Genomic DNA, 22,568 nt, shown 5'->3' with positions numbered 1-22,568 from the left:
ATCTGGGGCTGCTATGGCAGGTGGGCACAGTTTTCTAGCTGAGTCTTTTGCGATCTTTCCCCTCCTTGGGAACTCGGCCAGCGACCCCCTCACTGAGGCGTCTCCAGAGGTGCTGGACCATTAGGATCCTAGGGTCTCACAGATTCCCCAGTCCCTACCTGGGGTTCCTGGATGGACCCTGAGCTCAGAGCTGGAACCGTGGTGTGTGATACCCCCCTCTAGCCACCTGGGTGAAGGGGGAGGGGTGGCAGGAAGCGGAGGGCCCTGAGTTCTCCATGGGGGTCTGTCTTGAAGCCCAGATCCCATTTCACCGTATTCCTCCTGCCCCGTTGGCCTTTGCTGGGCAGGTCACGAGTGGCCTTCCACTGGGTGCACTGGAGTTGAACTCTGTTAATCTGTGGACCGTGGCATGAGTCTCAGAGCCTCCGTCTCCTTGTTCTCAAGTTGGGAGTCCTAACGCTTTCGATGGCGAGGCTGCTGGACTAGAATAGTGATGGATTTAAGAGTTCCAGCTGCGTGGGTCTGGCCGTTGGGGGCTCCCTGGATCCTTGGACGCACAGCAAGTGGAAAATAACGTGCTTGTGGCTTTCAAGTGCTTGTTTTTGTTCTTGCTGTTGACATGCTTTTAAAATGTGATCTTGGTTCGTGCTTAAAATCATACCCGTGAAGTCTTAAATGCTTTTTATGTGCCTTTCTTTTTGGAACCAAACTTCATTGTCCATGCAAAAGAAAAAAACCCCACAAACTCCTGTAAGCTTGGCCACGGCCAGGAAGTCTGTGCCAGGCACTCAGAATTCAGTTAATCATGTGTTGATTCCCACATGTTAGGCTCCAGGAGGAATACAGTAAGAAGGGGCTACTTCCTTGTCCGCACAGAGCTCACAGTCAGGAGAGACTACGCTACGCTTGTTTTTTAAGGAAGCTATTAGCCTTTGGGGTTCTTTTTTGCAAAAACCACTCTGAATTTGTTCATTGACCAAGGTAAAAACGTCATTTCAAAAGACCAGGCCAGTCTTTTTATAGTGGTTTATAGTTGACAGTTGTGTTTAGATGTGTTCTAAGGACAGCCTACCAACAACAACTCCTGTTTTCAGATGGAGGAGACGAAGAGCTCAGAGGAAGTGATGGCTCTGTGTGTGTCCAAGTGTTTTCCTTTCTCCTGCTCACTGTGCTCTTGAGTTTAAGAAAGTGCTAGTGAAGTGACTCCTGAGGTTTAACCTAGGGACCACAGGATTCAGACACCGCATAGAGGGTGGGTGGGCAGCTGAGTGGGGCCCTGGGGGAGTCTGGGCCCGTCTGGGCCTGTATCCCATCCGTATCCTCAGACACTTCCTGCACTTAATGCTGGGGGCCCTACTGAGATGGATCAAGAGGCAGGAGTCTGCCCCGGGCAAGAATTTGACCAGAAATCTGCGCTGCATTTTTTGCGACGGCTGACCCACCTGCTGTACACATATTTGCACGCGCCAGACACCTGCTATCAGATTGAGCAGTTTGAGCAGGATCCAGGGGTCTAGAACTCCTCCACTGGCTTCACTCACAGTCCGGGGAGAGGTATATGGGCAGCATGCCCAGGGCCAAGTTCAGACCCGCCAACCATATAAGTAGACCCTTTGAACGGAGTCATCCGTTTTGATTTTTCTCTTGTGGTATCTGTCACTTGCTGGAAACAGTTTGCTTTCTGGGGCTGTCATTCAAAGCATTTTGTGCCATACCATTAGAATTTTTAGAGTGTTTGCTGATTTGCGTTTATTGAAACTAAATTCATTAGGATGATGTGAAAATAGCGCTAAACTGTTTACCAAATCGGATTCTTGTTTTTGATGTTTCAGTACATCATCTGTTCTTACTCGAATGTTGTGGAATTTGTTGGTAAAGTGTTATGCAGATGAAAATCCATATTTTAGTGGAGTGTTTTTTTTTTTTTTTAATTCAAATGAGTTTAAAAGTATTCTATCCAAGGTGCTTGATTTGCCATTTGAAGCGGAGCCTATATGGATGTGAGGATACTGGAGGATGGCTTGGTCTGTCTGTGAGAGTTGGCAGACGGGCTGGGTCTCAATACAGGTGCAGGTGCTGAGTCGGGCTGGTTGGAACCCCCCCAAGCTGGGTAAACTCTGGCAAGTCACCCAACCCAACCCGGGGGCTGGGCCCCCCAATCTGTGAAGTGGTGAGGTCTGTGCTTCTTCCTGGGTTGTTGAGAGACTTCAACAGAAATACCTTTACTTCCTTGGTGTTCACGCCGTTTTAATATCTCCAGGATTGAGCCGTCACGAAATTGATTGCGTGCCTTAGTTGAATGAACAGTATTCTTTTTTTTTTCCTCTTCTAGTGTCTTATGAAATAATGCTGATATGAGATTTGATGGTATCTTAGACTTGATGGACATGAAAGCATTTTTGCAAACTTGAAAGTGTTAGGGTTGGGCCTTTTCCAAATAAAACTTAACTTTTTAAGTTGATCAGTGAAAGTTGAGCTGCGACCACTTCCACTTCAATGCCGTGGTCGTGTGGCCCCAGGAAAATGGAAGGGATGCGTTTCTAGAGTTGGCCTCTCTTTTCAGGTTTGGCCCCATGGTCTGATAACCTTGGACTCTTGTGTTCAGAGAACCAGAGGCTTGTTATTGCTTCCAAAGTAAGCCTGTCCTGAGGCCGAGTTGGCAGGTGTGTGTGGTGGAGATGACCGGATGTCCACTGCAGTCCACGCTTCCCTTCACTGGTGGGGACTGAATGCTGGAGTGGCTGCTTGGCGGCCACCTAGGCATCTCCCCGAAGCCCCAGGACCATTCCTGCCAGTGAGTCCTGGTGGGAATAGATGCCCCTTCCCAGCAGAAGTAGTTCAGAAACAAGTGTTTACCCACTTTCTCTTTTGCACCCTTGATTGTCCAGCAGGAGATCACCTAGCATCCTGGGTCCCTGAGTCACCCTGTGGAGAGTTGCCCATGGTCAGGAACATTGATCTTTGTGTGATACAGAAATAAGCATGTGTTGTGTTGAGTGGATACTCTGTTCTGGGTTTGTGGAAGTCGTGTGAATGTAACTAATACCCTAGTTTGGGAAATCAGTTACCTTGATCATCCATCCAGGCCAACCCTGTGTCACACTCTGCCTCTGTGATAAGGTGGCCACTTCTCCCAGTCGCCACCTCATGGCCAGCTCCTGTCCATTTATGTGCTTCATCCTGGAGATTCTGTCTCCCACCCCCGCCCCCCATCTTGTAGGGGGTGCTCCCGCTAGGCTGTGAGTCCCTGAGGGTGGGCATCCTTGCAAGGCTCCCTGCCTCACACCTGCCAAATGCCATCCACCCCAGTGCTTTGGGGTGCAGCCAGGTGGCCCTGAGAATGGATTGTCCATGTTCGGAGAAATCTAGAATGAAGTCTTGGGTGGTAAAACTGTAGCGGGGACCTGGTAAGGGGTGGCACCCATGAAAAGGTGCCTCTCTGATATCTTCTGCTTCTGGGAATGGAATCGACTGGTGGCCGCAACTTTTGTGTTCTGCATCTGGAATCCAGCTCGGCACTCACAGAGCCTCAGCTCCCAGGGGCTGCCCCCAGCTGGGGCCTGAGCATGGTGGGGTTGCCAGGCCTTCCTTCCAGCCTTCCTTCCGGCCTTCCTTCCTTAAAGATCTATTTATTTGAGATTGGGGTGGGGGATAGGGACTCGCAGAAGGAGAGGAAGAGCTTGAGAATCTCAAGCAGACTCCCTGCTGAGAGTGGAGCCCGACACGGGGATCAGTCTCATGACCCTGAGGTCATGACCCGAGCCGAAATTACCAGTTGGACAGCCAACTGACTGAGCCACCTGGCGCCCCCAGGCCTTTCCTGTAAGGCTGGGGATTCCTCCTAGCAGCCAGCCGACTCTGGCCTTGAACTGCACAACACGTGGAGATTTCTCCCACCTGGACTCCTTTCTTCCTGTTCCTCTGCAGGAGTCCAACCCGAATCTCCCTCTGACTCCCTTTTTGCGTTCCCCAGGAAGTCTCTTGCATAGCTCATTTTGTCTGGCCTTGTTTTTGGAGGACCCAAACTCTTGACACATATCGAACTTTATAAAGTAGGTCAAAGGGACAGTGCCCAGGAATTTCGTCTAGTTTGGGCAGCAAGCCGTACTTCCTCTCCCAGTGCCATTTGCCTGACTCTTAAAATGCGGGGCCTGTGCTCAGTGATTCCAGGCGCAGCCCAAGTTTGAGCACTAGGGTCCCATCTGGGTACGGCTCCGTTACCCTTGCCTCGCTGTTCATGCCTCTCACACATGCTTTTACTGTCATTTGCCCGCCAACTGGGTGAAGCATCTGGAATGACAGTGGAGTGGGTGGCCTTTCAGAGGGTCCCCATGCTGTATTCCCCCCGGGAACTTTCATTTTCTATACTTAATCCTTTAAAAGCCTCTTGAGTGATAGGACAGGCTGGAATGTCCAGCCCACGAGTGTGACCTGTGCTGGGGATCCACCTTGAGACAGAGGAGTCCCGACTTTGATAGGACATGGCCGTTCCCAGCGACAGCTGGGTTACGGCCCTGTGGCGTTTACGACATGTTCCAACTGGGCTCCGGGTAATCGTTTGGCACTTGGGGAGCTATTTGTGGCCAAAAGGCTGTACTGCCCCTGAAGAGGCTTGGAGAGGGAGGGTCCGAAAGCCTCTGGCTGCTCTGGCTGCCCTTGGGGTTCCCCTTGCCTGCCTCGAGACACCAGAACCCGCACAGTGCAGGTGAGCCCCCTTGACGCTGTATTCAGACGGTGGCTCTTTTCCTGAGGGGGGTGGGGTTCTGTTTTATCAGCCAGCATGAGCACACAGTCCTAAACAAGCCCCCAGCCCCGCCTCCTTGGATTCAGAGGTCCATGGACAGAGTGGATATTACTTGGTTGCAGGCTGTTCCCACACTTGGACATGGGCGGATGTTCTACCTGGGCTGCCCAGATTCCCGAACTTGATGGGGAAATGGACCCTGCCTCTCAGGGTTCCTGCGGGCCTCATTCCAGAGACAGGACTCCTGTGGATTGACAAGCATGAAAGGCTCTCCAAGTGGACACGATTCTGCAGTGAACACATGCACCCACCCCCACCCAAGGGCTAAGGCGCTTTCCTGCCCTCTGCCCATCAACCTGTCTTTTACTTGGCAACGTTTCTTTTTTTTTTTTTTAAAGATTTTATTTATTTATTTGACACAGAGAGAGAGACAGAGAGAGCACAAGTAGGCAGAGTGACAGGCAGATGGAGAGGGAGAAACCGGCTCTCCGCTGAGCCTGATGTGGGACTCGATCCCAGGACTCCAGGATCATGACCTGAGCCGAAAGCAGCCGCTTAACGGACTGAGCCACCCAGGCACCCCTTGGCAACGTTTCTTGGCTACCTTTCCAGGTCCTGCTCACCTTTAACCCTGAGTCTCTCCGCGTGCATCTCATTACCTGACATGGACTTGCTTGTGGTTCCTCTTTGTTTTGTTTTCCTTTGAGGTGAAACTTTGGGAGGTGTTCGGGGCGTGGGGGCATGCAGTAAAAGGAAATGCATAGATCCTAAGGGGGCCAGTCACTTCGTTGGCAAATGCACACACCTGGGCCCTCTCAAGATCCAGAACACGGCATTGCTCCAGAAATGCAGTCCCCAGTCCTGTCTCTCTGACCACCTCAGGCATCCCCAACCTCCGCATGATTAATTTTGCTTGTTCGTGAAACCAATGCTATATAACATACATAGATACGTATGTGTTATACATCCGTATGTATTATACCACATGAAACCTTTTTGCAAAAGCCTTTTCTAATTCATAATGTTTTTGAGATACTTGAATTGTTTTAGCCTGGGTCAGTCACCTGTTCCTTCTTAGTGGCTGTGTAGGATTCCATTGTAGGAATCTGCCACACTGTTTACCCATTTACCTGTTGATGGATACATGGGCTGTTTCCAGCTTTTGGCTATTCTGAATAAAGCTGCTATGGATCATTCTTGCACATGTCTTTTTATGGACCTACATTTTCATGTCTCTTGGGTAAATTCCTAGAAATGGAATTACTGGTCACAGAATAGGTACATTGTTTAGTTTTCTAAAGCAGTTATGAAATTTTATAGTGCTACCCATCTTGTAGGGAAATGGAGGTGTTTTTTAAACCATTTAACAGAAGGTTGGCTTTCTGCTGGAGGGTGGTGCAGTGGGTAGGGGGGACGAGTGGGTGGGGGGCATCCTCCTTTCCCTTTGCCCCTCCATTAACAAGACCGATGCAGAGTCTATACCATTTGCTCCGCTGGGGGTGGGCTGTGGAGTTCACTCGCTCTGGAAAAAGTAGCCATGCCGTCTTTATTTAGAGGGGGCCTGCTTGTCTTGGCTTTCCCTAGATATTCAGAATGATCACTGATAGCCCCTCTCATGCCTCTCTCTTGCCCTGTGGTCTCCCCTCCCCGCCAGACACTGTGTTCAATGAAGCGTGAGGGTCAAGGTCTTCAGTTCCTAGTTCTCAACATCCGTGCCTACCTGTTTGCATTTCTGGCTGCCTGCACTTGATTTCTGGAGCCCACTGATAAATCACGTAGTAGCACGTGCATTTCTAGTTTTTTTCAGTGTGAAGATACTGGTTAAGGGGGTGTTCTGGACCCCTCCCTGCAGATCTGCCACCTTGTGAGCTGGGCCGTACAAAAACCCAGCAATCCGGGTGTGCTGGCTATGGCCTCGGGGAAGCCTCTCCAGGTTTTTCTGGGGCCAGTACATTTGAAGCCCTGGTTTATAGGGCCACTAACGTGTCCTTGAGTGGATTCCATTTATTTATTTATATCCTACCTCTTTCGAGAAAGTACTTTGAGGACTCGAAAATAGGCTGCTGTGTGAGATTGGGGAAGGGCCAGAGTTGATTTAAAAAAATGCAAATACAGCAACCATAAATTTCAGGACAGTTGGCCGTGAACAGCTCTCTCTGAGTTTAGGGAGACAGCATGTGCCCTTGAGCTGATCACAAAGAGAAATGCTCCGTTTCAGAGAGTTGTGTACAGGGATAGAGAGTTACCATCAGCCAAGGTCTGGTAACCTATCAGGCTGCTTGTGCCTGGGTCCACCGGAAAAAGTCAGAAGCATGTTGAGGGACAATTTAGAGGAAGCCGTTCTGTGAGGAGCTCTCGTTCTAAGGTGGTTATTTGATTTGGAATGGAATTTTTTTTTTTTTTAAAGGTAAACTCTGCTTTTATTTTTTTTTTAATTAACAGATAATGCATTATTTGTTTCAGAGGTACACGTCTGTGACTCAACAGTCTTACACAATTCACAACGCTCACCATAGCACATACCCTCCCCAATGTCCATCACCCAGCCACCCCATCCTTCCCACCCCCCTCCACTCCAGTAACCCTCAGTTTGTTTCCTGAGATTAAGAGTCTCTTATGGTTTGTCTCCCTCTCTGGTTTCGTCTTGTTTTATTTTTCCCTCCCTTCCCCATGATCCTCTGTCTTGTTTCTCAAATTCCTCATCAGTGAGATCATATGATACTTGTCTTTCTCTGATAGACTTATTTCGCTCAGCATAATACCCTCTAGTTCCATCCACGTCGTTGCAAATGGCAAGATTTCAATTTTTTGATGGCTGTGTAATATTCCATTGTGTGTGTGTGTGTGTGTGTGTGTGTGTGTGTGTATTATATACACACCACATCTTCTTTATCCATTCATCTGTTGATGGACATCTTGGCTCTTTCCATAGTTTGGCTATTGTGGACATTGCTGATATAAACATTGGGGTGCAGGTGCCCCTTCAGATCACTACATTAGTATCTTCGGGGTAAATACCCAGTAGTGCAATTGCTGGGTTGTAGGGTAGCTCTGTTTTCAGCTTTTGGAGGAACCTCCATACTGTTTTCCAGAGTGGCTGCACCAGCTTGCATGGAATGGAATTTAAAATACTTCAAGGACAAAGCCAGTTGAAACTGACCAGTTGAATTGGACTCTCTTCCAAAAAAATACTAACTCTGCTGGGCTTTTGATAGGTGGTTTAAAGATGATAGTTAGGAGTTTAACTTCCTGCCCTGGAACCGGTATATAGGGGAAACATTGGGATTACTCTCTGATCTGTCAGACACAGAGGTGGACAAATGTAGAGGTTAGCCTGGTCGGAATCAGGAACTCCCAAGTGGTAGGGCGATGATGGGGGCGAGCGGAGTTTGAGGCGCAGGTGGGACATGCAGATGGGGAGGAAGTGTCTAGAAGGCAGGGGTGAGGTGTACGTGGATCTCCTGCCTGGGGGAGATGGGTGGAGGAAATGGACTTGGGAGCATCTGAATGGGAGTTCAGGCAGAGGGGTAACATGCCTGCTTCTCCAGTGCTGGCATTCTGTTCTTGTTCCTTGTTGGAAGTCCTTGAAGACAAGGTTAGGTTTCATTTATCTTCAAATCTGCCTTTCTTAATAGTACCTGCTTCTCAGTTGGCGTGGTATCCGAGTGCATAGGGTAGAGGGGGTGTGTGTGTATGTCGTGGGGCAGTGTCTACCAGCCGGGAAGCTAGATGGCAGCTGAGAAAGGGCTGTTGGTTTTGACCATCAGGAGTCCACACCAGCTTTTTTGAACGTATATGTTAATATATATATGGAAGTAAATAAATCTACGGTCGTGGGGGGAGGTGATAGGAAGGAAAGCTTGACAGCAAGGCTCATAAAGCAATGGTGGAGCCCCAGAGAGTTGATTGGGGGAAATTGGCTGATTACTTCTGTGGGCGAGGCGTGGGGAGACAGGAGGGTGAGTGGTGTTAACTGGGAAGTCTCCTCTGAGGAGGAGGCTGAGGGTGCAGGAACCACGCAGAAGGGCGAGTGTGGCCAAAAGGAACAAAACCATTTTACTGAACGACGGCCCCGCTGAGTGAGCATTTCAGTACACCCACGTTTTCCATCTTCCTCGTTGGTGCCGCGGGTCCGGTTGTGGGGTCTGGCCTCAGGGGTGGTGTTTCTTGGCCCTTCTCATCTGTGCTGTGGGGCCGGAGTTTGCTGCCCAGTGAACGGAACTTTACCTGAGTCCAAAGGAAAGGAGAAATCCCCTTTGCAATGACTCTTCCTGTTCTGCACTCTTGATTTCTGTCAAGCCCTGGTCACTTGAGAATTGGCTTTAATGTTCACGATCGCCTGTTTTAAATGGAATTAGAACTTGAGTTAGAGGGTCTTAGTGTGTCCGGGTGGCATTCTTTTCCCATACCTGTGAGAAGATGCTTCTAGGGTCACATGGTTGGACATGGGAAGAAGGTACCTGCAGGAGGGATTCCAAACTACAGCCCCAGTTTGGGCTGTGGTTGTCACGTGTGTTCTAGTCACCCTGGCCCTCTCCTAGACTACCCACCACACTGCAGTCTGTTTGGAAGGCTCCCCTGGCCTCTAGCTTACCGCTCCCCCCCCCCCCCCAGTAGCTTTCCTTTCCCAGGAAGGAGGCACCTGTTGAGGTGTTGGGCTGGGCTGTCTTCTGTTTGGTCTTCTGTTTGGCTTTCAAACCCTCTGCCTTGATGCTTCTTCGGATGTTCTTAGTATCCTCTTCCAGCGTTGGTTGTGGGGGGCTGACTTTCCCATGCCTCATCGTATTTGGATGAGACACTAAGAGACTGGCGGTGAAATCTCCCAAAGTCTTAGACTCTGAGAGCTCCCTGCTCCTTTTGCTGTCATCCCTGCTGGCTGCAAGACTCTTCGGGTGTCAGGGTTCAGCAGTTAGGGAGCGTTTGCATCCCCTTTGGACACTTGGTATGTGACATGCTTGTTACCCACGTTTAACGGACTTGAAGACTTTATCTGTTTTCTTTCTGAGCACTTGCTGTTTGCCAGGTACTGGGGAGGCAGGGTTGAACCAGGCTTCATTTTGCTTATGTTCCTGTGGAGATAACTGCTCACTTTTGCTTTTTATGAAAATGACACTTGCTACCTTACTAAAATAAGGGAGACACGGACCCCCCGCCTTCAGAGTTCCACGTTGATATTGACAAGGTTTACATTCTTTAGCTTGAGGAGAGAGGGCTGGAGTAGACCGCTTGGTGTATCACTAACGTTTCAGAAGAAAGCTGTATCTGTGCTCTATGTTTAAATATAGCACGGTGTTTGCTACAGAGTTGGAGAATAAGCAATTGAATATGTAGGTCATTGACTTAGGAGAATGAGTTCGGGGTTTTCTTTGCATCTGATTTAACACTGTCTTACAGTTGGGCCGTTGATGCCATGCCAAAATTGGGTGACACAGAGTTCAGCGAGATATCTGGGAGGGAAACTGCAGGAATCACAGGAAGATACCTTTGCCCCCTTAAGGCGTTAGGGGCGTGACTTGGTGCTGGGCCCTGTGGTTTGCAGCCAGCCATGGGGGCACGAACCACGCCGGGGTAGTATGAGGAGGGACAGAGGAGGGACAGAGGGACAGGCCAGGGCCTGAGCAAGTCCATCAGGAGCAGGGGCACGGAGGCTACACTTAATCAGGATAAATGCCAGCAGTGTGTTTTAATACGTGCTTGATTCAGAACGTGCTGCTTGGAATTGCATATTTAAAAGGAAACTGCCATCCCCTTTTGAAGGTATGTGACATTTAAAAGATCTGTAGCAGAAGGTAGGTTTGACAGCTTCGAATTATATTTGAAAGAGTTTTTCTTTTAAGAAGGAAAATGATTGCTTCTATTTTAAATGTCATCACAAAGACATAAACACGTTTAATCAAATTATATATTTAATTTATGTAGAGTGTAATTTTTATTTCTGTGGAAGAGTTGCTGGTTATTTCTTCAGCAGCTTTGAAGCTGGGCAGTTTTGGGAGATTTGAAAACATTCAGCTTTTTGAGTAAGTGGCTATTTAAGGGTTTCTAGAAGCAGAAAAAAATAGTATTATTATTGAAATCCTTCTCAGCTGTATACTGTATCTAATGGCACATTTTGGGGAGAGGGAGATGTTTTTGTTACTGTCTCCGGGAGACATTAAGGATAAACTCCCGTTGAAAGAATTGAAAAAAGTGTAGCCCCGAAGACAATAAAGGCAGAAACAGCAAAGACGCTCCTGTCATTTTCTTCCTTGGGTTCTTTGAATCAGCGGGGAGTTACCGGTGAGTGTGAGGAGTGAGTATGCCGGCTCTCCTTAAAACGGAGGCAACGGGGGACAGACAGAATGCCACAAAAGACCTTTAGGTTGATACGATGTGATTACGTTTTGTCCTAGAAGGCTGCAAAAGCAGGAATGTCGCTGTGGGTCCGGGCAGGCAGGTGGCTCCCCTGACCCCCGTGATCTGCTGGGATACTTCAGCTCCAGAACTTTCTTTGAGTGAGCTGGGTGTTGGAAAGTGGCCAGCCCAGCGTACAGCCGTGTGTATCAGCTGGGGACGGTCTTGGCCTGTTCCAGCCTGTTGCTGGTAGTTTCGATTTAGCCAGGCTGGGTCAGCGAGGCCTGGATTTAGTTCCCCGCCAGGGTGCCCACTCACCCAGCACAGACCAGCTCCAGGGGCTGATTTTTCTCTCCCGTCCTTTCCAGGGCTGCTGGGCCAGGGAGGGTGCCCTCTGTCACATGTGACCTGGGGAGCCCCGGGCATCCACAGCAGCTGGGAGAGAGAAACCAGTCAGTTGTGCCTGTTCCCAGGAAAGAACTTACAGAGCAAGCATCTTTGCTGACTGCAGTGGAGGAGGAGAGGCTGGCTGGGCTCGTGGGCTCCAGGCAGTGTGAAAATCCTGTTCATAGGGCTGGCTCCTTGGGGCTCCTTCTTGTAAACACAGCAATCCACAAAAGAAAGGAGTTACCCTATCTATCTATGGTCAACATGAGCCCAACTAAACAGAAACAAAAAACCCAGGACAAACCGGTTGTTATTTTTGTAATTAAACTTATATTGAAGTAATTCTCCAATCCCATGTAGCTGTAATAATACCCTGTCTAGTCTCCCCCAATGGTTACCTCTTGCAAAACAATAGTAACAGTTAACACAACCAGGAAATTGATACTGATGCATCCCCAGATAGCCTTCAGATTTCCCCAGCATTCATGTGTTTGTTCCGGTGTGTGTTTACTTCTGTAAAGTGTCGGTTCCAGCATGCCCCGCTGTGGTCAAGGGACAGAACAGTCCCACCGCCCCAAGGAGCTCCCCTGTCGGCCACTTACAGCCGCACCCTCTTCAGGTAGCCAAGACCTGGCTTGCTCAGAGAATGTTCTAGCGTTGGCGTGTCCTGCCCTCTTCCCAGTCCCTCCCGCTGAGAACCACAAATCTTTTTTTTCTTTTCATCTAATTCTGTCACATAAGGATGTTACATACATGGAGTCAGAACATGTGGCCTTTTGGGATTGAATTTTTTCATGGCGTGATTCCCTTTGAGATTCATTCAAGTTCTTTCGTGTATCCCTGGTTTGTTTTATTGATGAGGAATATTCCATCCCAAAGATTTCTGACCCAGTCTTAGACCAGAAGTGGGTAAGAAGAAACCCACTGTGGGGACCTGAGTGCTGAAGCCCCCTCCCACCCTCCCTCCACCCAGTTGCTTGATGTCAAGAGGAACTGGGCATCACCAGCCTCCCCTTTGCTCGCACCCTGTCTCAGTGACCGGCCGTGCGGTGACGCGTGAGTGGCTTCTGCCACGTTGGCTCAGCTGGTTTGGGAAACCAGCAGAAAGAGCTGCTTTCCCCTTGGGAGTTTTGTTCATCTGTGATGTGTGCTTTTGCATCGTGCTCGTTGACTGCAGGTTGTGAAGACACCCAACTTGGGATAATGGATCATGGAATTTTGAGGTTTTGTTTCTTAGCAGTCACGTGGTGACAGTAGCGACACGTGGGGGGGCGTAGGCTTGATGCACGAAGGAGGGGAAGGCAGTGTCCGTGGGGCTTTGGGAGTCAGCGCGGGTCCCCGGGTGGCTTTGGCATGCTTTCACGACGACTATAAATGCACACGTGCTGGGAGCCTAAGTTCAGAGGGACACATTTGAGCTGCCGTCCCTTCAGGAAGCACAGGCGCGGTGCGTTGTTCACATAGGTGTGTGTGTATCTACACATTCATCTCGTAAGAGAGGACAGCCCTGACCCTCGTGACATCCATGCTAAAAGCTTGTCTGTACTTTCAAAATTAATGAAACCCACTGAGTAATTAGGTGTGTGTGGAAGAGAGTTCAGGATTCCCAGGATTATTTACCTGGTGTATGTGAGTCGATACGTAATATTTACATGCTCCTTAGGGGCTCCTCTGTTCCTTTTCCTAGATGAGACAGTTGGGTCTGACTTGATGCTGGTTGTAGGCGATGCTGCCTGATCCTGATCCGGCACCACCTGGTGCTTGGGATGGGGGTCATGCAGCCGGGGGAGGGGCCCCTGGGCTGGGCTGGTAATTTGGTTTTTCTCTCCTGGTCCTGGATTCCTCTGGGTTAGGAGTGTCTGGCGCCTGTATTAGGGATGAGTGCCACTGGATGATCTGAGCCGGGGTCACAGGTGAAGAGGCTGTCCCGTCTGTTTTGGGGCTTTCGTGTTCTGACGACATGTTGGGGTGGGGAGTGGAAAGGACCAAGCCACGCTTGATTTTGCCAGGTCATCTGGGTCTTGGTTTTCCATCCAGATCTCATCTGACTCTGATTTATTCTTTTCTTTGATTTATTCTTTTTTTTAAAGATTTTATTTATTTGACAGAGACACAGCCAGAGAGGGAACACAAGCAGGGGGAGTGGGAGAGGGAGAAGCAGGCTTCCCGCCGAGCAGGGAGCCCGACGCGGGGCTCGATCCCAGGACCCTGGGATCACGACCTGAGCTGAAGGCAGACGCTTGACGACTGAGCTACCCAGGCGCCCCTGAGTCTGATTTATTCTTAAAAATAAAGCTTGTTGCCACTAAAGTACATTCTGGAGCCATAAATTAATCTTCAGTTAGACCTTCTGTGCCTCGCTCGTGTTTGTATTTGCAGAGTTTCCCCATGTGCTATCAACGCGCGACCTTGTAAATGGATTTTAAAAAGTAGTCTTTCCTCTGTTGCAGGTACCACCGCGGCTCCATTTGATGGCAGTGATGTACTTCCTTTTATACTTAAATCCTCCCTGAACCTTGAGGTTTAGGTTTGAATAAATTTGCTTTGAAATAAAAAGGGAACCCAATTTCCTGCAGGCTTTTTTTTCTTTCTTTCCTTTCTTTTCCTTTCTTTTTCTTTTTCTTTCTTTCTTTCTCTTTCTTTTTTTCTTTTTCTTTCTTTTTTTCTTTTCTTTCTTTTTTTCTTTCTCTTCTTTCTTTTTCTTTTTCTTTCTTCTTCTTTCTTTTTCTTTCTTTCTTTCTAGGACTCTGGGTTCTTGAATTTACCCAGTCGTGTCAGTAAAGAAAGTATTTGTGAAATGCTGGGGTTCCCGGTGTGCCCCGAATCCAGCTCTGTGCGCCTTACCTTAGCTGCAGTATCACAGGAATCCCCACAAACGAGGTGCTGACGGTCACCTCCTGGGCTCAGCGGAGGAAGGCATTCTGAGGATGAACAGCTTTTCCAGGACCACACACAGCCTCCTTCCAAGGCTCTTAACTATGGGTTGGTGTCCGAGTTCTCCAGCATAAAAATCAGATTGAGTCCCTGCTGGCATGGCGCCGACCAGCTAAACCAGTTACAAAACAGGCGCAGCCGTGACTGGCTTCTGTAGTGTATAAAGGGTTGGGTGTGAGGACACGGTGTTGGGGAGAGAAGGGGTTACCTGTCCGTGTGAATTTTACCCAGCTTCACTGCCCTGCTCAATATTCCACATGGAGCCCACTGATCGTGTTGATATTGAAAGCTGATCACTCTTCGTGTAAGTCATTCTTTAGGGTTTGAGGACTCAGCTCTCATCTTCAAGTGCTTCTCTGTGCTCATTCTTCTGCGGTCTGATCTGTGGCTAAGAACTTGGCCAAGCCTGCTGAGAAGTCAGCCCTGTTCTCACCCCTAGTGCCGCGTCTTTCTCCAGCAGCCCGGGGATGTATGGGTGGCAAGCTCCCTATCTGAGCCCAGGGATCCCCCACTGTGTTGGTGCCTCGCCCCCGCCCCCCCAGTGGATTCTCTCAGGTTGCTTGGCCACTGGAATTCAAACTTAGGCATCAGAATTACCAAGAGGGACACCCTGTTACAGATTGAATTTGCACAAGGATGTGGGAGACACCTAACTTGCTTCAAACTCACCTAGGTAGTTGCTGCCATGACCTGGGGACTCCCGTTCTGTACTCCCAGCTTCAGCTCCCTCCCTCCTGACGGAAGAGCCCACAGCATCTTCACTGTGCATTTTCAGGTTGTAGGACATGGAGAATATAGGGGAGTGTGAAGAAGATGAAATGATTTTCATGGTCTTGAAAGACTTACATTTAAAAAATCACCTTTAATCTTAGCATAGAGAAGTAACACCTTGGATGTGATTTCTGTCTCTTACATGTAAGTATATACAAAAAGAAAAAATGAAAACCATTTAAAGAATATTTTAAAATTACAGTTGGATTATTCTATGTATTTCGTATTTCTTTTTCCACTTAACCTATAAGTATTTTCCTGTGTTAAGTATTTTTTAATTTTTTTTAACTACATTATCTATTGATACAGGTGTTGTAATGCATGATATATAGGTACAGCAAATAGAGATCTGTTGTGTTTCAGGAGAGATAGTTATCTAGCTATTAAGGGGGCATCTTAGATGGTCTCTTATTTTTATGTAAATACCGGTCCCTTCTCTGACCCCACCTCTAGGGGTAGAATGGGGTGAAGGATGAAATCTAACTTTTCAGAAACGGAGCCCTCCTGTTCCTACCACAGTGTGTAGGGTTGTTTGTCTTGCTAAGGCTTCAACATTCTGCTTTCTCATCAGTGGATTTTATTTTAAAGACTGTCAGCCTGTAGGTTTGGTGTTGCGGTGGTACAGAGCATGAGGAGACCCCTCTGCTTCCCGTCAGACCCTGTGCCCTTTGTCACTTGGGGTTTAGATGGGGTGCCTGGAGGAAAGGAGCTTAGATACCACCTCTTCTCTTTGGGGCCCGCCACTCTACCAGGGAGAAAACCCAGGCCAGGGCCTGCTTTCCAGATGCCCTGCTGGGCTGGTGGTTCCACCAGGTGGGCTCTGTCCTCACTCCTGGCATGTTCCAGGCCCCCCTACACAGAGGGGTGCCTGCCTCGGCCTCCAGGTTTCCTCTTCAGTTACTATTTGGAACCATGAAAAGCCACCTACGGGTGTCTCTGATTTGTGATGTGGGATTATCCGCGTTCCTCCCTTGCTGGAAACTGGGTCCTGGTACATTCAGCAGAGGCCTCCGTGGGCCGGGCTTCCTTGGGAGCCAGGCTGATTTGAAAGGGGTCCTGGCCCCCTGGCAGGGATTCCTTCCACTCCTCTGGTCTGTTCAAAGTTAAAGAGGCAGCTTCATGGCTTGTCTGACTTTTCATACAGGCTTCTATGAGCCGGGGGTCAATCGGCTCAGGCCAGCTGCCTTCCCTCCCCTGGCCAGCTGGGCAGTTTGGGGTGTGGGAACTCAGCTTGAAGTCACAAAATGACGTCATTGTATGTGGGGGTGGATGCTTACGGATCTACTTATTTTCCCCCGAAAACCTTGGCCTGTGCCAGGCCTGACCAGCAGCACCCATTTATTGATTTGCTTTCCGTGGTCATTTTTACGGTTGTCTCCAAGCCGCCTACCCCCCCCCCCCCCCCAACCTGGCACCCTCGTGTCCTTGTTTATTCCCTCAGTGGAATAGGGGCTCAGGACGGAGCATTTCTGCAGCACCTAGCGAGGGCTACAAGGCTTTGCTGTCCTGGTCACCTAGCCTGTCTCAGATGTGCGGGCTCTGTAGTGCACAGAAGTAAAAAGCTGAAAACAGAGCAGAGAAGGGGACAAATTAATTGACTACATCTGAGACAACACTGAGAAAATATCCTATTTTGTTTTCCTTAAAAACATGGCAGAGTTCCAAGACTCCCCTTAAGTTTTCCACTGGCGGTCCTAGTTGAAGACCAGAGTTCTAAAATCTTGGCTGTTGGTGCTTTACTTTCTTAAAACTTAAAACCAGCTGAACATATTTAATATTACAAAATTTCCATAAACATTCGCCACAAAGACTGTGTATGTAAAGTTTCTGCCTGGAGGGCTTTTTTCTTATTGAAGTTGAAGCTCTTGGACATCGGGGGATTATAACAAAGTGTTGATTTGACCTTAAGTGTCTCTGCCAACGTGGGCTGTATAAGGACCTGGAAAGAATTAGCTTGCAGGGTTGTTGGGTTTGTTTTTTTTTCTTCCCCTGAATAAAGGCTAATTGTTTCAAAGCTAATTAATGTGGTTTATTTATTATGAGGCAATAGTAAGTGGAATTGAGTCCTGGGGAGGGATAACCTGGCTGCGCTGGGTTGAGAGCATCTCCGATCACACCGTGTTCACTCCGTCCTGTCTGACGTGCAGGGAACATTTTGCTCTCTGGTGGACATTGTCCTTTGCTTGCTTTTTCCCACGTAACAGCTAAACCAGAATTCTGTACTGCTCCATGCCCCATGGGCTGGGCCTTTCTGGGGTGAGTTAAAGTCTGGGCGGCTGAGGGGTGGGGGCACTGTTCTGGGCCGCTGGGGCTTATGTATCTCGGTGTTGGCCTGGCATCCTGATTGCAGGGCAGATCCCACCTGTGGCCCAGCGTGCTCGGAGGCAGAAGGCTGCGCCACCAGCTCCCCCACCCCGTGTTGGCCCTTCCTGCCCCGACCTTGCTCCCCAGCAGCTCCCCAGGCGTGTAGATCGCCTGGCTCTGCCTAGTCTGCTGGGGGAGCCCTGGTGCCATCTCAGTAGTCTTGTGGGTTGCTTTGCCCCACACATCCTCAGAGGGACCCTGAAGAGTGAGGGTCACAACTGGTGGTGGATGGTCTCACCCTCCCAGTGAGAGACCAGCCGAGGTGGCCAGGGCATGAAGCAGGGGCTGGTAAGGAGGACCGGGTGTGGACACAGAGAACCAAGTGCCCTGCCCTTGTCGTTCTGGAACAGGGGCCCAGGGTGCTCGTGGCATCCTGCGAAACGCTCTCCGGGTGCTGTTGCACGTGGCCTCTGTGGGCTTGTGTCCGTCCACTTGGCTGGAAGGACTTGTGATCTAGGCAGGTCCATTTTATGAGGTGGGCATTGGTTTTTCCCTGAACTTCTGGGTTCCACGTCTGCCTGAGGCTTTTCCCTGTCTGTCGCCTTTGACCTTGAGACGGTTAAGAGGACCCACTGTGGTTATCAGGGAAAGCCCCTGGCACCCCTTTTCCATGCCCGCACATCCCTATTGCGGTCCCATCACTAAGGGTCACTGCCCTCTCAGACTGATGCCCCCCAACAGTGACAAGGGCCCAGGTCTGCAGCAGGAAGGGAGAATAGACTGAAACAGGTCTTGCCTGGGTGTGGACCCACGGACCTTCAGGTCACGGTGGGCTCCCTCGGGACCTCATCCAAGGCCCTTGAGAGGTGGGGTGAGCCTTCTCTGGAGCTTTGGCTTGCGTTTTGTTTCTGTGGGCCCCTCTTTCAGTGGCCCCATGGGCCATCTTGTGGGCTGGGCCGCCTTGTCCTGAGGCGCAGACGGGCAGCAGGAACCGGGGTGGGGGGGGGGGGGGTGCTCGCAGCTGAGGAGAGGTGGGCAGTTCCCGGAGTGGCGACCTGTCATGTTAGCAGGGCTCCATCGTCAGTTTCCTAACGTTGGGCGCCCTCCTGAGAGCCCCGGGTGGCAGCATCTGTGCCAAGGGAATGTTGACAGGAGGGAAGGCTGGGGTTCTGGATGCTTCTTCACCCAGTCTCTTGTTTCTGAGCACAGCCTTGCCACAGGACTCACTGAGGTGAGGGGCAGGTGGGATGGGGGCATGTTGGTCTCAATGACCCAGCTAGGACTATTGCATTCTTGTGCCAAATAGGAACCGTTTATCTCGTGATGTGGGCAGAGGTGGGTTTGGTTTTTAGAAGATGCTAACAATGATGACCTTGTCCTGGAGCCAAGTGCCAAATCCGATGATGACTGGCATTTTCTGAGTAGTTGATGTGCCCTGACCCTGGGCTGGGCTTCCTTCTGTCTTTGAAGGGCCCTATCCCCCGTGAAGCAGGTGCAGTCTCCATCTCAGGGCAGAGTCCTAGGGGGTGGGTTGGTCCTCCTCACCCACGGAGCCTGGGATTCTCCTGTGTGGTATCTTGCTAGTGCTCTGTGCTCTTCCCCTGGTCCCTTCCCAGTGGCCCTTTATTGCAGTAAATTCAATTCACGATTGCCTGAGGGATGATCTTGCGGGCTGCTCTCAGGTTTTCTGTTTAAGTGGTAAATGCCGATGGGGTTCCCTGGATCTGAGAGGAGGCTGTGGACGCTGTGAGCTGGTTCCAGATGAGGCTGGTGCTCTCCAGGAGCCTGGGCTGCCTGCTCTGCCCACATCTGCCACTCAAGGGTCTTTTCCCTTCTAATAATCGCCCAAGCTGAGCTGTACCATAGCTCACTGGCCAGCCTGGGGATGATGAGGCTGGGGAGGGGCAGGGGGAGCTCCACTTAGGACCAGCAGGTAAAGCGGCTCTCATTACTCATGGCAGGACAGTAGGACGGGCATTTTAAAGCCTAGATGACCCAAATGTGAGTCAGAGCAGAGAATCCAGGTGGGGTTCAGACAAGCCCCAAGTGGTAACAGGAGCCAATGCATCAAAGCCTGAGATGCAAGAAGTAGCACGAGAAGAACTCACCCAGAGCAAGTGCAAGTCAGTGGGCATTTTGTCCATAAACGATGCCTGCCACAGCTGGGAGGATGGGAGAGCCCAGGCGGAGCTGCCCGTGTATCCTCTCCTTACTGCAGTTTGGATGCCTGAGGGCCTTTGGTGCCATGCAGGACACAGGAGCCGTTGGGAAAGACAGTTGAAGTCCAGGCAGGACGGGTCCTCCCAGAATGAGCCAGGACAGAGCGCTTCGGCCCCCGCCTGACCTCTGTAGGCCTGACCTTGCTCCCGTCCTTTGCAGACTTGCCAGGTGCTCCTCTCATAACATTTCAGAAAAGTAGTCTTACTATATACCTAACAGTAACTTTCATCTGCCCAAGTACATGTGGGAAGGAACTAGAAATCCAGGAGGAGAAGACCCTTCTAGGCAATATGTCCTGAATTGTCTGTTTCCTATGTGTAGAAAGCCCCAGGACACGGCCTGGCTGAGATTCCTTCAGCGTCTGGGGGCTGCATTCCTCGGGCGTGGGCTGAGGCCCCCGGGCACGCCTCTCGTTACCCCACAATATGGGCGGAACACATTTGCCTAGTGCTCTTTAATGGCTTCACCCAGGTTGATGGTACAGGCCAAAAACCGGAGCCTTTCTCCCCGGCCAGACACGGGAGCTGCCTGGCATTTGCCCACTGTGGCCGGGACACTCGGGGGGACAGCCCGCTCGGGCTCCTGAGGCTGCCTTTGTAGGAGCCGTGGTGACTGTAATCAGCGAGGTCATATCCGTGTCTCGTTGCACGCTCCTGGAAGTTCGTAAATCCTGGCGGGTGTGCGCAGCCCTCCCGCATGGGGTGCCGCCCTCAGGTATCTTCGGAAACAAGGGCTTGTGGATTTGTAGCCTTTCTCCCGCTCCAGTTTTTAAAAGTACTTCTTCTTACCACCTTCAAGTAGCAGTGGACACTGGCTATCAAGATTCCGGCAGTCTTCCAAGCCTTTTCGGTGTTCTTCATCAGCTACATAAGCCGTCCCTGTTGGCTTGGGCAGTCTGCAGGCTCTCTTGAATTTGTCACCTCCTCTGTGAAGCCTTCTAAATGGCCGAGTTGTCTGTTCCCCGTTGAATTAGTTTAGCTATGAAGCATTATCTCAAAGTAAGACTGTATCCACCAGTATGAATGTGTTAGTGTATTTGTCTTTAAGCTGTGTTTAAATACAAGAAGTAACTTTACACACCCTGCTCAATTTCACTTCCCCAATAACTTTTCCTTCCCTCCCTCCTTTCCAAAAGGGACCTCTTCCTGTTATACAGTCAACCCTTGAACAACATGAGGGTTAGGGGTGCCAACTCCTCCGTGCGGTCAGAAATCACGTAGAACTTTGGACTCCCCCAAAACTTAACTACCAGTAACCAATGATTGACTAGAAGCCCTTAATCACAATCTATAAACAGTCGAATGACACGTTTTGTGTGTTATTTGTATTATAGGCCATATTCTCAAAGTAAAGCAAGCTAGAAGAAAAGAAATAAAGAAAATCATCAGAGAAAATACGTTTACAGGACTGTACTCCATCAGAAAAAAAATCCACATGTAAGTGGACCTGCACACTTCACATTCGTGTCATCTGAGGGTCAGATGTACATTAATTTCCTTATGTTTTTGGAAATGCATCGTTTACATGTATATGTATCTGTAAACATTCAAGTGTCTGTTGTGCAAAGCACTGGAAACAAAGAAAAAGGAAGCTTGTGACCTGCTAGGACGAGCAGTGCTAGACTAAGGAGATAGATTACATGATGCAGGTAGTTAAATATTTGATTTTCGACTGTGTTCCACACCTGGAGAAATCCAGAGATGAATGCGATCAAGACATTTAACACTGAAGAGACTTGGAGATGGTCAGGGTATGGAACAGCCTGGCAGCTGGAGCAGGAAGGTGATCTCAATGAGATGGGTTTTGAAGGGTGAACAGGAGTTTGCTAGGCAAGCTCTTGCCTCCTGAAAATTTCAGGATGGTTCCTAGATAGAGTAAATGCTTAGTTACTAAACATGAAACGTAATTGTGTCGTTAGATGCTCAGCACTGCTGAGAGGCTATGCCTGCTCTTCCGTCCCCAGCACTTAATAAATTAAGTCTGACGTGTCTCCGTCCCCTCCCTCCCACCCCTCCTTAAGTTGGAAAGTTGGGGGCATAAGGTGGTGTGGGAGTGGAATTACTTTTTGACCTTTGGTATGATAACCCTGACTATAGAGGTCCCCCTTCTTCTAAGTAGTTCTTCAGAACCATGCCTGCCCTTGACTCGGATCTCGTTGTGGTGTGGGAGCTGGCTGATGTCGGAGCACCCAGATGCACTGCTTCATTACACTGAATAGAAAACACAAATATGGCTTTCTTTTCAATGGGCAGTGCATGGACCTGGGAGGTCCAGGGTTTCCTTTCTCCGACTTGCTGTGTAATTGGGCAGGTTATGCCACAGGATTGGATCCCAAGAGATGACCCCATTGTTTTAAAGGAGGAGAAAGTGGGGCACCTGGGTGTTTCAGTCGGTTGAGTGTCAGACTCTTGCTCTCGGCTCAGGTCTTAATCTCAGGGTCGTGAATTCAGGCCCCTCGTTTGGACTCCACACTGGGAGTGGAGCCTACTTTAAGAAAAAATTAAAGGAGGGAAAAGTATATTAGGAAACTCTAGCTCCCTAAGATTCGAATGGTTTGAAAAGTAGAGCGAAGCTAGGAAGCTGGTTTCCGTAATTTCATACCCTTTTAAAAATATTAACCAACCATCCGAATCCTGATTGATTCTAAGATGGGCCTGGGAATGGTCAGGGCTGGCTGCAGCAGTTCATTTCCGGGACGCGCATACCTCTCCTTTCTCACGGGCCTTGAGAAATACTACCTTGAAACATGGACAGTGTGGTTGCATGAAAACTGCAGTGGGTGCAATCCTGTCTGTTCGTCATGGGAAAGTCCCCAAAAAGGCACTCGGACACGCTCGCCTGCGTGCTTGCCTGTGCTGCCTGCCCCAGGGCTACCTTC

General features: G+C 49.7%; 1 protein-coding gene across 3 annotated transcripts in view; it reads left to right on the top strand.

Annotated features, from left to right (window-relative positions):
- Positions 1 to 22,568, top strand: part of CTBP2 (C-terminal binding protein 2) — a 158,011-nt gene that overhangs the window by 25,805 nt on the left and 109,638 nt on the right. For 2 of the 3 annotated variants that reach the window (XM_021703816.1, XM_044916179.1), the window contains exon 2: positions 21,024 to 21,126. The exons of the other annotated variant lie outside the window; for it this stretch is intronic. The gene's annotated coding sequence lies outside the window, so the exon portion shown is untranslated. The remainder of the gene's footprint in view (positions 1 to 21,023; positions 21,127 to 22,568) is intronic. 3 annotated transcript variants of the gene reach the window in all.

Source organism: Neomonachus schauinslandi, chromosome 6, assembly GCF_002201575.2.
Source record: "Neomonachus schauinslandi chromosome 6, ASM220157v2, whole genome shotgun sequence".
NCBI lineage: Eukaryota > Metazoa > Chordata > Mammalia > Carnivora > Phocidae > Neomonachus > Neomonachus schauinslandi.
This window is presented reverse-complemented; position numbering and strand designations above follow the sequence as displayed.